We start from the raw sequence: 14,200 nt of genomic DNA on the forward strand, positions 1-14,200 counted from the left end.
TTTAAATATGAATATGAATTCTAAATTTAATTGTAGTATTTCAATGTAGTCGCTACACACTCAGCAAACTATACCATTTTATGAAGATTAAGAATATAGAGGAATAATAATAATAATATAAAGGTACTTGCGTGGTCCTGTAAGTGGCGTTTACTTCTATAGCGTTAGACTGCCTGCCTTAAGACTGTTATAAATTTAGAGGACAAAAAACGTTACTAAAACTAATTTCTCAAAGTACTAAACATTATTCCCGTCCATCTCACAAATATCATAATGCAAATTGCTTCATATAAATGCCTAATGATAGATACCGTTTGTGTAGAGACATGCTACGTATCACACAGCATTTCTGTTTTTTTTTAACTAACGCCGTCTGGTGTTCATTTTAATTAATAATCCTAAATTGCACCAATTTATTTGCTGATTAATTACGGTACATAAAACTTGAAACAAATAAGAAATATGTCGGGCAAAAAAATAAATAAATAAATGAATAAAATAAAAATAAGTAAATGCAAAACAAAAATAAAAATAAAATAAATATAAAATAAAGTAAAGAAAGAAAAAAATAATATATATGAATCTACTTCACATTTATGGACAGTATTCTTTTCTTTTTCCTGTTATTTCGAACTTTAAAATTCCAAACCACTTTCAAGCCTTTTTTATCACTCTTGTTCACGACATCACCGGATTTCTCCGCTTCTATTCGAAGTAGAAGATCAGCAGAAAAGTAGAAGATCAGGCGTCATTGTGTTTATTGATGGTGTCACTTTAATTCTTAGTTTTATTCAAACAACAACGCTATTTGCTCTACTTAAAAATTCGAGTGTTCTCAAAGCAGAGAAAAGTTTCCCGGACGGTGAGAGAAAGGATATATTCGAATTTATTTTTTGTACAAATACAGCGAACAGGTTCGTACGTTGTCCCCATTTCTCAATCACCCAAAGCGCTCTCTAGTTTTAAAAAAGTGTCGATCTTTTTTGGGAGCATTAAAAGTGGACGACTAGCCTTCCACTAATGCTTCGTTTTCAGCTTCGATGTTATAGTAATGGGATTGATGAACTAAGCCAGTTGCTAAACGACCACTTAACTGGGACAACATTTTCAGATCATAGTACATACTGTATGTTTGGTTAATGATATATATATATACCGCTGATGTCAAAACGAAAACAATGAGAGATATTGGTAATGTCAATGCTGAGAAATAGGTTGATTTGTTAATCTAATGGCGTTGTGTTTACATACTGGTCTAGTAGTAAACATAAAAAGAGATTTAAGTGTCAGTGAGCTCATAGAGGGATGATCTAGACACAACTACATCCACTATTTTCAACAATGTTAACTATTTTTCTAACATTTAGAAGTTAATTAAAAATAACATCCTTCTATTGCACTGAGCAAAGTTACAAAGGAGTGTAAAGAAGGTAAAATTGTTCCAATTCATAAGGGAGTTATAAGACAAAAGCTTTGAATTATAGGCCCTGAGTGTCTGGAGTTGTAGTTAAGGTGTTAGTGAGATTAGTTAGGACCAAGATGGGGTTGATAACAGAAAAAATACTCTTTGGTGACCAGCATGGATTTGTTAAAGGAAGATCGTGTTTTAGCAATCTGCTTACTTTTTATATTAAAGTGACAAATGGATAAGGGTGTTGAATACACAGTCGTACATTTAGATTTTGCAAAGGTCTTTGACAAATGCCTTTATCAAAGGCATTTATAAAAGCAGGTCATTGTGAGAAGCAAGTTTAATAGATCGCATCTCACAATGATGTGCATTCGCTTGCGAGCGTAGCAATATGACACTGTGGTTATTTACCAGCTTGCCACATGACAAGCTGGTAAATAAATTGGAAAAGATGGGGCTGAACAGCAGATTAGTTCGCTGGATTGGAGATTGGCTGTCTGATAGGCAGTGACGGCTCGTGGCTTGAAATCGTGGGGGTGCTGCAACTTTCGAAATATACATACACACTGTAAGTACAGTGTATATGTTTGGATAAAATATCAAAATGTCAATGCTGAGAAATAGGTCTTTGATAAAAATTAAAAAAAAATTAAACATGAAAAAATATTGTTTATTATCGATAAAATTATACAGTTTGGTATAATTCAAAATTACTTAAAAATAAAATACATTATCATAACCCCAATAATGTTCTAAAATAAAAACTATAACTAATGTTATGTCTTTAATTGTAATGTCCAAATATTTAAAGAGACGGAGTAAACACGATAAGCACTACGAACACTCTACTACTGGCGCAAACTGCACATAAACAACAGTGGAACTGCACGACGGACAGTGCCGCATTACGCTAATAGCTCGCCTCTCACTATGACGTGCATATGCTTGCGCGCGTAGCAATATGACACTGTTGTAAACACAGTGCATCCTTCGCCCTCTTAAGTGCTACAAGATGGATTTTTATTATTTTTTATACAAAATAAAAGAATTGTATAGGATTGTTGATGATAAAATTAAATAGTACAAGCAAATATAAATAAATTAATAAATATATTTATATATCGAGAAAAATTGGGGCTGCTGCAGTTTCGCAGTGCCTGTGCACGAGCTGCCCCTGCTGATAGGTATCAGCGTGTTGTCTATGGAGGAGCGATATCCCAGAAGAGGAAAGTTACTAGTGATGTATCCCAAGGGTAGGTTTTGAGTCCATTGCTGTTTAATTTGTATGTAAATAATATTGGGAGAAGTCTGAATGGTGACATGCAGTTGTTGGCAGATGATGCGAAGTTAGGGAGAACTATTAGGAGTAGAGCGGATGCTGTGTCTTTGCAAGTGAAAACACTTGCTGAATGGATAAATGAGTGGGGATGTCACCTCAATGTGACGAAGTGTATGGTTTTGAAATTTGGGAAGCAGAGATGGGATGTAGAGTAAACAATCGGTGGAAATATCTTGGAAGAGGTAGAGGAGTTGAGAGATCTGGGAATGATTGTGGAAAAAGACGTGAAATTTCGGTAATACGTTGCTAAAATTGTGAGGACAGCAAGCGGATAATGGGAATGATGCGGAGGGTACTGACTTGCAGAAGTAAGAACGTTATGGTTGCCTTGTATAAAGCTTTGATTAGGACACACATGGATTATTGTGCAGAGATTTGGTCATCTGGTTTTCAGAAAATTAAGATGTATTAGAAAAGATCCACAGACGATTGACTAAGGTGGTTTCTGGAATGTTGAGTATGAAGAGATTGAGAAAATGCAAATTGCAGAAATTGGTGGATAGAAGGAGGAGGATAGAAATGATGGAGACATAAGCTGTTAAGAGATTATTGACAGAATGATGTTGGAGAGGTTTTGAATATGAAGGTTGAGTATAAACAAGGGGGCATCCCTGGAAGCTGTATAAGGAGAGTTTGAGTAAGGGATTCAGGAGTAGGTTTATTGCATGCAGAGTGGAATGTATTGTCCGAGTGTGGTGTGCGCAGAGACAGTGAACATATTAAGGTGCAGTATGATAATCTATGTGTGTAACAGTGGGGCCACCCACGATGAGTCTTTGATTTAATGGAGGTTTTTTATCATAATAATAAGAAGAGTCAGAAGAATTCTCTCTCTCTCTCTATGAAAGTGAAATGAGAAAAAGAAATCCCTAATGAATTGTGACCAAACTCTAAACTCTCACAGTTCATTTATAATATTGGATAGCTCAGAAAAATTGATCTAAAGATCTTTAGGGAAGCGGAAAGAATTCCCTTACAAAAAAGAACGAAACTTGGAGTTAAATTCTGAATGAATGGTAAGTCTATTAGTAGTGCGTGTTTTCAAAGATTTAGAAAACATGGTCTGTTAGACAACTTTAAGGAAACTGTGGTGAAGAATCGAATTTGTGGTGGTGAGTGGAGTGAATCAAACACAGAGGCTTATCGAATAACCTGATTATTTTACTTTAAACTAACTCTAGTTTACCGAAAGAAATGAAATAGAAAATACTAAGCGAGGACTATCTTTATATGTTTATTAGGACAAATGATCCTGCTAAACGTTCATCACTCAAAATCAACAATGATTATTTTACTCAACCATCTCAAAATGAATTATATGATATCGAATTTTTTTAATATTAACTGTAATATTAAATTTTGTAATAATAATAATCATCATCACGAACCATGGGCTCACTGCCCGTTGATGTCTGATACCTGTTTCACTATCTTCTTCCACCTTTCTTTGTCCAGTGCACAGTGTCGCAGTTTTTGTACACCCATTCCACACCAGTCTTTTATATCGTCTATCCATTCTCTGTATGGTCTATCTCTTCTGTTTAAACCATCCAAAATACCAAACATAAATGTCTTTATCTTCCGGTCCTCACTCATTCTACAGATGTGTCCAAATAATTGCAGCTTCCGTTTTATAATCTTCTACATTAGATTCTCTTTTGGTTGTATCTTCTGATAGAGCTCTTCACTGGTGATTTTCTGTACCCATCCTATTCTTAGAATCTTCCTGTAACAAGTTCTTTCAAATGTCAAAATTCTTTTTCTTGATTCCTTATTTATTACCCACGTTTCAGATCCGTACAGTACACCGCTGAAGATGAATGTTTCCAGTACTTTTAGTTTTGTTTGCAGGCTGATCACTCTACTTTTCCAGATGTTATCCATGGCCTTCAAATTTGTTCTTCCATTTGCAATCCTGATCTTTATTTCTTTTTTACAGTCCAAGTCATACGTCACTTTACTTCCCAAATATGTGAATTGTTCTACATTTTTTATATCAGTTCCATCCACTTGTATCTTTTGTTTCATGTTCTTCTCACCAAATACCATTGTCTTTGTTTTTTCAGTTCATAACAAGCCCAAATCTCTTCCCTTCCTCATTTAAGAGTTTCAGTGTTTTTTGTAGTTCTCTTTCGTCTTCTTCAATAATAACAAATGTCATCTGTGAATCTCAGATTGTTAATTCTCATTCCGTGTAGAGATAAATTTTGTAATATTAAATATCAAACCTAGAGAACACCTGTATCCTGTATGGAATAAACAAATTCTGTTGTTGTTGTTTTCAGAAACTTGGGGGTTATAATTCTTGAGGGAAATGGAGTGACTCTGCCAAAGAATGCAAGTAGGATAAACCAGCAATTGCTTGTGTTTGCAAGCGTAAGGACTGTGGAGGAATGCTGGTAGCCATTTCATGGGAGACGGCGCCCTTGAACATGAAAATACCTATAGAGCAGGCATAAGGCGGAAACCGAAAGTCTGGATCTAGTTTGTGGTTACGAATTAACCGGACTGCACTCCTCTGGATACTATCAAGCATTTTTTTTAGGGGAGGGGGGACTTTGGTGCAGTATCCCAAATGTGTGAACAATATTTTAAAGAAAGGTCGAATCTGGGATTTATACGGTGTTAGGAATTTTAGAGGTGACAACTGAGTGAAAAGGGATACCAAGTTTCTTTGGAAACAGAGGAAGGTATAGATGTGATGAGTTTTAACCTTTTGAGCTTAAAGGTTAGAACTGTACGTCAACTGAAAAGGAGAGAACTGCTCTCGTGGAGATCTGGGTATCATCAATGGTGAGAAGAGGTGAAAGGTGATCCTTTTTGCTATGTTCGATGTTGCTCAAGAAATCTGCTTGAGTAGCATCGAAGTAGTAACAAGATTTCCTTGTTCTCTTTTGCGCTGAAGAATGGAAAGATGATCAATGTTTAAGGCATCATCAGCAGCAGAACTCGATGGATAGGATTTGAACCATGGAAGAAAAAGTCATCTATGGGTAAGAGTAAGAGCACGAACGAAAGTACAGAGTCCTAGTGTACTCGGCTTGGAAAGGAAGTCGCCTGCAATAATACGTAGAAAACAACCAGAAAGAGCATTAGCAACCATATATACCGTAAGTGCAAAGCTGAAAGTAACTATCAACAAGATAAATATCCTGGAAAATGCCAACGAAATGTCTACAGGCCTTTCCATGCCTTGCCTAAGTTAGGCGATGACAGCGAAAAGGTTCGGGTGAAAACTGGCTGAATGTTGGTGGGCAGCGATTACTTGGTAGACATACAAATGGTGATAGCATTCATTGTTATTAATGGGCAATTTATTCGCCATCGGAATTTCCACCAGTTATAACATTCAGCATGATATGTTTCATGTGTCTGTTCTTACGCTGTCGCAAATCATTTTTGCCAACGACATTGAATTTAGCTAGTAATAAGCTATCACACAGCTGTGTAGAGCTAACTGTACACGAATACGAACAAATAAATAGTGGTAGAATAAGGAAATACCGCCTCTTATACAGCACGCCGTGTTGCACTCGATCTTGGCGATGGTGAAAGGCGAAAACCGGCTGTTTATCCGTTTTTTTTTTAAACATAAACCATTAAAAGAGAGTGATGTTTTTCCACTGGGATAGGTGGCACTCCATTTTTAATGAATTACAGATTTATTTACGTATTTTGTTTATAAACAAGAACATTCACGAGAACTTTAGAAGTAACTGTGGACAGATGGACTTTCTCAATCCACAATTATTAATGCTGATAAAAAAATAACATCTACATTAGATGTCACAGTTTTCATCATTCCAGCGAGGATAAGCCTTTTTAATTTTTTGTGTGTGGAATTCATCTTCGGACTTATTTCGTATAATCTCGAAGTACTAAAATGTTAGAAATCGTATAGTATTTTATAGCAAAAATAACTCACCCTATTGAGCACGGACTGCGTCAAAATAATTCACTCGTTAGACAAAATGACGGAAAATTATCAGTTATTACAAGAAGGTTATATTTCCTATTCCAATCATCAGATAGAATCGGATGCTCTAAAGAGATTCTTACCAGTTTAATAACCCACTGAAAGTATTCGTTTTTTTAGAAATATACGAAAAATTTAGCGATTATCGTAATCATCATAGTTAGAATATGTCGAAACTCGGTCGTTCTTTAAATAATTGTCACGCAACCATAAAAAAACACCAGATAGGGAAAGCAATATTCTCTTATAATACTGGGAAAGATTTGAGATCCCGACAGTTTTTATACGGCAGGACAATAAGCAGACGTATAGTTTGGATTACACGACCTCCAGAGGTCACTTGTACAAGCCATAAAGCGCTCCGTCATTTGCAGAAAATACTATGCATATTTTTGACGCTACTGTTTTAAAATTATTGGATATCCCTGAGATGTGTGATTAATATTTCTATATTTATGAACTGATACGCTGATATTCGCCTTAAACAAGGTAGATCATTATAGATTATGTTTCTGTGAAACACATGAAGGGAAACGTGTTTATAGAACAATAAATCCATAAGGTGGAATCTAAAGTGCAGTTAGAAGTGTTAGAAGCTGGACGACAAATGAATGTTAACTTACTGGTTCTAAAACATTTAACAGAATATCCTTTAGCAGGAAGGGACTCTGATTTGTAAACAGCAAGCAGTTTCTAAATTGAAAATTAGCGGAGAGAATATCAAGCGAAAAAAATTTATATTGGTAAACAACTTCTTTCTTTCGAAATATCTATTTTTTTTCCTTCTAAATTGTTATTGCTAGAAACGCGTTATTGTTGTTTTGTGTTTATACCAGTATACGCATACGATTATCTTTTGTCTAAGAAAGGAAAACGTTTTTAAACTGGAGAAATTGGTTAACGATGAGATCAGATAAATACACTCAATGGACAAAAAATTAGAGATACCTTCCTAATAGCGTGTCGGTCATCCTTTAGCGCGAATAACAGCCTGTACTCTCCGAGGCATTGACTCCACCAGATGCTGGAGGCAATTCCAGTCACGCCGGTTGCAGCACTGTCCACAACTGTGCCTCAGACGTCGGTTCCAGATACATGGATCTGATTTCTCGATCTACGACATCCAAGAGAGATTAGATCGTATTTTAATCCGGGGACCGTGGAGCCACTGGACGGTCCCAAACTCAGATGAGTGTTCCTCGAGCCATGCCTGAGTGGTTGCGGGACGATGCGCTGCCGGTGGTGCGGTACATTGTCCCGCTGAAACAAACCATCGGCTGCAGGATGTGCGAAGACCATGAAAATGTATAGGTGATCATCCAGCGGATTCTGGTAACTTGCAGCGTTTAAGGACTTCTTCTGACACCCTAAGGGACTTAATGTGTTACATGAGAAGACTCCCCAAACCATCACCGAGCCACCACCTCCTTGAACAAAGCCGACCTGTCACGACGGAGCCATGACTTTACGCAGTCGACACCACACCCACATCCTCCTGTCAGCTCTATACAACTGATAACGGGATCATCAGACCACAAGACTCTGGTCCACTCTTCAGGGGTCCAGTTTTGATGGTCCCGACACCAGGCGAGGAGCAATGCGCGATGACGAGCTGTCACCAGTGATACGCGATTAGGGCATCGGCTCCCGAAGTCTATGGTACGCAAAGTACGCTGTATCGTTGGCTCGCTGACGTTGCTTGGACCTCCGATATTGAAACTCGATGTGATTTGTACCGTCGTTGCCCTGTAGTTGGTCTGTACGAGGCCTGGACAGTCTACTTCGAATCCAAGTCATCAATGACGTGTGGCCACCACTTGCTTGCTGGGCGCTGGTACGTCCGTTGATGATATACTAGTGGTAACTCCTTGATGCAGTTGCCCCCGAGAATCTTAGGGTTTTTACCACTTGGGCGATAGAATGACTCATCTGCCTTCCGCCTATAATACGTATGTTCACGATAAAAGTCGCGAAGATCGACGAACATTTACCCATGCTCGTCGATTGCGATACACTGTTTGGGAAGCCCCGATGTCTGTCTATTTACCGTCTTCGTTCGGTTTGGGTACACTAGTGTAGTCCGTTTGTATATTTTTTTCCCAATCAATTTCACAGAATTAATTTTGCAAGAATAGAATTCGACTAAGTTTTCTTTCCTCCATTGAGAATGAAATTGCAGTTAGATTCTTAAGAAATGTATTCATTCATTTTTATACTTGTTACCTGAATTTTTACGTGTTAGTTTTTGCTTATAATTTGTGAAACTGGTAAAGGAAGGTAAATGAGGTTGAGTAAGAAGAAATAAACTTTTGGAGTGTGTAATTCCATATATGGTAAAAAAACACTTCGTTCTCTTCTAGTAATGAGTTGTAGGTTTGCACCCTACTAGCATTCAGCCTACAGCTTTTCTCACAAGATAATACTAGAGCAGCGTTGTTCCCCTTCCCGCCAAGATTTCTGTCGCACACTTACAGCACATCATCACAGGTTGTGGTAGAAAAATGGAAGGGACGAAAAGAGAGAACAGAAAGAAAGATAGAAATAAAAATCTAGAATCCAAATGTGATTTCCACTTACTGCTGTCATAAGCAAGGTGGTATCAGAACGTGCGATGAACATCTATCACGGAGCTAGTCTGGACATGCTTAAGCAAGATAAATTGTGCCCCATTCTTTTTTTTTTTTAGTGTAATTTTTACTTTGATTAAACACAGTTTCTCTTTGATTCTCATTAGAGCGCACTGACCGCTTTTAGTTGTTTTTAATTACAGTAAGCATTCCGTAAATAATACAATAATAACAAAAATACATAACTGTCAATCAAGCCAATCAAAGACATAGAAACAGAATGATAAAGGCTGCTATAGTTAGCTGAGATTGTTTGGAATCACAGCCGAAGCAATTAAGGCCACGAAATCACTGTATTTATGTTTCTAAATTGAATGTGTTCTTATGATCACTTTGTTTATTTTGTAAGATGAAAAACATTAATTTCCGAGAGGAAAAACTCTATTATAGCCTTTAGGACGAGACAGGCTAATATGAGGTGTTCAGGCGACATGTTGCCGGTGAATCAAAATAATTCAAAAATTTTAATGAAAATTCGTAAATCAGGATATATTTGATTTTTTTTTTTCTTAATGAAAATAATCACCTCTTGGGAAAACTAGGGCTGCTCTTGAGGTCTGAAGTCAAAAAGTCTCATTATTATTAATGAGACTTTTTGAAGTTATTAATGATGTTATTCTTTGATGTTATTAATGCTTAATATATAGACCAATCATTACCTTGTTATTATAATTAATTATTCATAAAAAATCCTTTAGCGCTATCGAGTAATGAGGTCATCTCATTAATTTTTAAATATCTCTTTCATGGGCGATTTACTTATAATGATTAGAAGGCCATTAAGAAAATTAGTTCATGATATTACTTCTTGTGTTTTCAGAAAAATCTTTGATCGATTTTCTCATTTATCTCTGTCGAATCATTTTTTCTATAACTGCCGAAGGAAGAAAAAGAATAAAATAAAGCGATCCAAAGAAATGGCTTTTGTATTCGACATTGAGCCATTTGTTTGGCTAATGAGCAACATTATTGTTATACCAATCCAATACTACGCAGCCAATTTTAACCTTGCTGGGCTAAATGCGTTTAATTCCAACGATTGATTGTTTGATAGGTATATATACACATTCATTCTATCTTCTATCAAACGTACAAAAGAAGAAACCAAAAAAAAAAAAAAAAAAAGCAATACAATCTGCTCTGTAAATTTTTCTAATTGTTTTCCTTGTTTTCCAAATATTTCTAAACCACATGAGCACCATTATCAAACACTAATGATAGGTCATTAATTGCAAAACTTAGAATCTACATTAAGGCTTGTCTTACCCGTTCTAATGATACTTATTTCCAATACTGGCGATCCGCCTCTAACCTACGAAGTGTAACAGACGTCTCTTCGTTTATATACGGTCTACTGAATCCTAACGTTTGTCAGTACTGAACTCTACCGTTCATAGCCTCACTTTCTGTTTATAGCATTTCTACACATAAAACGACAGTTCGCTAGATAAATTTTTATCACTGAAAACAGTTAAGTTTTTCCTTCATTTTTTTCTCGACAGGTTTGTGATTTCCAAATATGCCAGATTTTTTTAAAACAAGAACGTACTTTGCAACGATTAGCTTGGCAACGTTAACAGATAGAAGTGTTTTTCTGAGGAAGCTGTAATATTTTAAAACTGTTTATTTTATTTTATTTTTTTTATTGCCAGTTTGTTTCGTCACTTCTGTGGTTCAGTTTAAAGTTAATGAAATCATCAAGACCAACAGATAAATGCTGTTTGGTCTCTAGAACTGAAAGGTAACGGCTTTGCTAAGCCTTTTTTCACTTCCCAAACGACATGCTACGTAGAATGTTAAACGTTATTTGCTGCTTTAATCATTGGGATTATTTTGATACACTTTTGCTGACTAAAGCTATTTTACGTTATCATATATCCCCTTGAATATTCTAATTCATCTTAACTATTTTTTTTTTCATTTGCATGTTTTAACACAATTTAACACCGCTTGTGCTAGCCGATACGAAACATCAGACATTAAACCCATCAAATACAAGTAAATTATATTATAAATAAATATCGATTAAAACAGCGTAAAATTAATGCATGATTTAAAAACAAATACCTTTATTTCACAGGATATATTTACTTTGATATCGTTTACAAAAGTGTAATGCAAACGTAAAAGTTACAACCTAAAATAATTAATTAATTTCCTGTACTGCTTTGAAAAGCGAAGAATACAGGAGCGACTCCAAACGACGTTGAAAGTGACGAAAGTGAATACGTACTTTAAGCTAAAATAAAATTTAAAAATAAATATATATATAAATTATTTTCTACAACCTTTTATCGCTTGTAGTATTCTTCAATTTATCCAGGGCTATTAACTGGCCCTATCTGGGGGTTGTTTCTCAAACTTCAGATATCAGTGTACCCTTCTTAAATTTTCATTATTATCAAGCATCCCTTATCAAAACAATAATACTAATAAATAATAAATAATAAAAAAGTATATTTCATTGTAAATGTCTATTTTATTTGAATTTATATGTATATGTAAATAAAAAAAAATATTTTTAATAGAACAAAATTTATAAACATAATATAAATTTTTACTTAATTTAAATAATTTATCATCAATGAGAGGAGTGATATTGCTTATAGTGGGATAACATTTCAACAAAATTTGGCCCTGTAGTTGTTAATTTCAATTTCAGATGCGGTTCGACATCTATAATTTTGGCTACAAAATTATAGATAGAACGGGTAAGACATCATTTTGGCTACAGAATAAATTTCCTGAATTAACAGATAAATCTCTAAGGTCATATCTGTGCGAAGTTGGATTTTCGGCCCTTGTCGATATTAAGACGAAGAAGAGGAACCGCATTATAGATATGAACTTGGAAACGGACAAATGAAGCTTAGAGATTTATCTGTTAACTCAGGAAATTTATTCTGTAGCCAAAATGATGATAACTTATTCTCGTTGTATTTATTTTTTAAGAGACCATCAGAAGTTAGTTCTAAAAATTGTTCTTCTTCTATTGGCGACAGACCCTTTGGCATAGAGTTGTTGATATTGAAAAGGTATCTTATCCACTTAATATTAATGCTAAATTCAGGGAAATATTTTTTTCTAGATTCATTTGTAAGTTTTGTAAATGCTGCATGATAGTAATTTTCACATCATCATCAATTTGTCCATTTGAACTTGCGAGCAATTCATGAAGAGATGGAAACGCGTCAAATTCTCCATTACAGGAAATATAGAAATTTCCTTGCCTTGTAAAGACAAAGACTATTCAATACAGTAAATATATCTGCCTGGTATGCTAATTGACTGAGCCATTTCCAATTATGTAAATATTTTTACATAAATTTTTTTTTACATAAAAAATTCGGTATTGGTTGTTCTTTATAAGAAAGGCAGTGCTTTGGAATGCACCAATTACAGAACTCTTGCATTAATGAGTCATCTTGGCAAAGTGCTGATGAAAATACTAACAGAACACTTGAAGGGGAATATGGAGGCACATCTTCCGGATGAGCAAGCCGGATTTCGACAAGATCGAAGTACAGTGAACAAATACTCGCACTAAGACTAATAGCAGAGAAAGCTCGAAGATTGAACAAAAAGATATATTGCTGTTTCGTGGACTTCCAAAAAGTATTTGATAATATTGACCAAAATATAACATGGGCTGTCTCGGAATCCTATGGTGTGGACAATAAATTGATCCGAATGCTGAAAGTTATAAACAGCCAAGCACAAGCAAAAATCAGAATAGCAGGTGAGACTGGAGATTGGTTGGCCACAAGTCAAGGCACAAGACACGGGGACCAAATATCACCAATTATCTTCATCACACATCTGGGAAGAACACTAGATAAGATTAAAGAAGGTGGAGGCATTTCAATAAATGGCATGAGTATAAACTACCTCTGCTTTGCAGATGACATTGTCCTGATTGAAGAAGACGCAGCAAGGCTGGAACAGACATTGCAAACACTATATACAGAAGGAAAAAGATGGACTAAATGTCAACTTTGAAAAAACTAAAACAATGATATTCGGACAACAGGAGATATTGAACAGAGTTATGATAGACAGATTTCAACTGGAAAATGTGGAACATTTCACATATCTTGGATGCCACATGACGCATGACTTGGGTCCCAAAAAAGAGATAAAAATTAGAATAGCCAGAGCAACAACTATTTTAAAAGCAATGGACAAAATATGGAAGAGCCGAGCTATAAAGATGCAAACTAAACTGCGCATTGTAGAAACCTGTATTTTTAGCAGCATGCTCTATGGATGCGAGGCCTAGGTGCTCCTGAGAGAATCTGAAAGGAGGATATTGGCATTTGAGAGGAAGTGCTATAGAAAGATCTTGAGAATAAGCTGGATACAGAAAGTGAACAATGAGGAAATCTACAAACGAATACAACCAAAAGAAAACCTGATCCAGAAAATAATCAAAAGGAAACTACGTCTATTTGGCCATATATGTAGAATGAATGATGAGAAAAAATTAAAAACGTTGCCATTTGGAATGATTGAAGGAAAGAACAAAAGAGGAAAAACCAAACAGAGAATGGGGCGATGACATCGTCAAATGGTGCGGAAACTCTATACACAAACTGAGTCATCTTGCACAAAATAGAATGCAATGGAAGAATCATATCAAGATGGCAGCAGACACCTACGAGCACTGGCCCCATGGTTGTTGATGATTTTGGAATATTTTTTCAATTATGTAAATGTTTTTTCAATTGGAAAACTTGTGATGGAATAAGCACGGACGGACTGAAATCCATGGTCATGAAAAACTTCTAGTTCATTCCGAAGTTCAAATAAACGAGTAAGGACTTTTCCAACGAACATTGGCATGGAAA

This window comes from Typopeltis vanoorti, chromosome 14, assembly GCF_054136105.1.
Source record: "Typopeltis vanoorti isolate ZY-2024b chromosome 14, IOZ_Tvanoo_1.0, whole genome shotgun sequence".
In the NCBI taxonomy this organism is placed as follows: domain Eukaryota; kingdom Metazoa; phylum Arthropoda; class Arachnida; order Uropygi; family Thelyphonidae; genus Typopeltis; species Typopeltis vanoorti.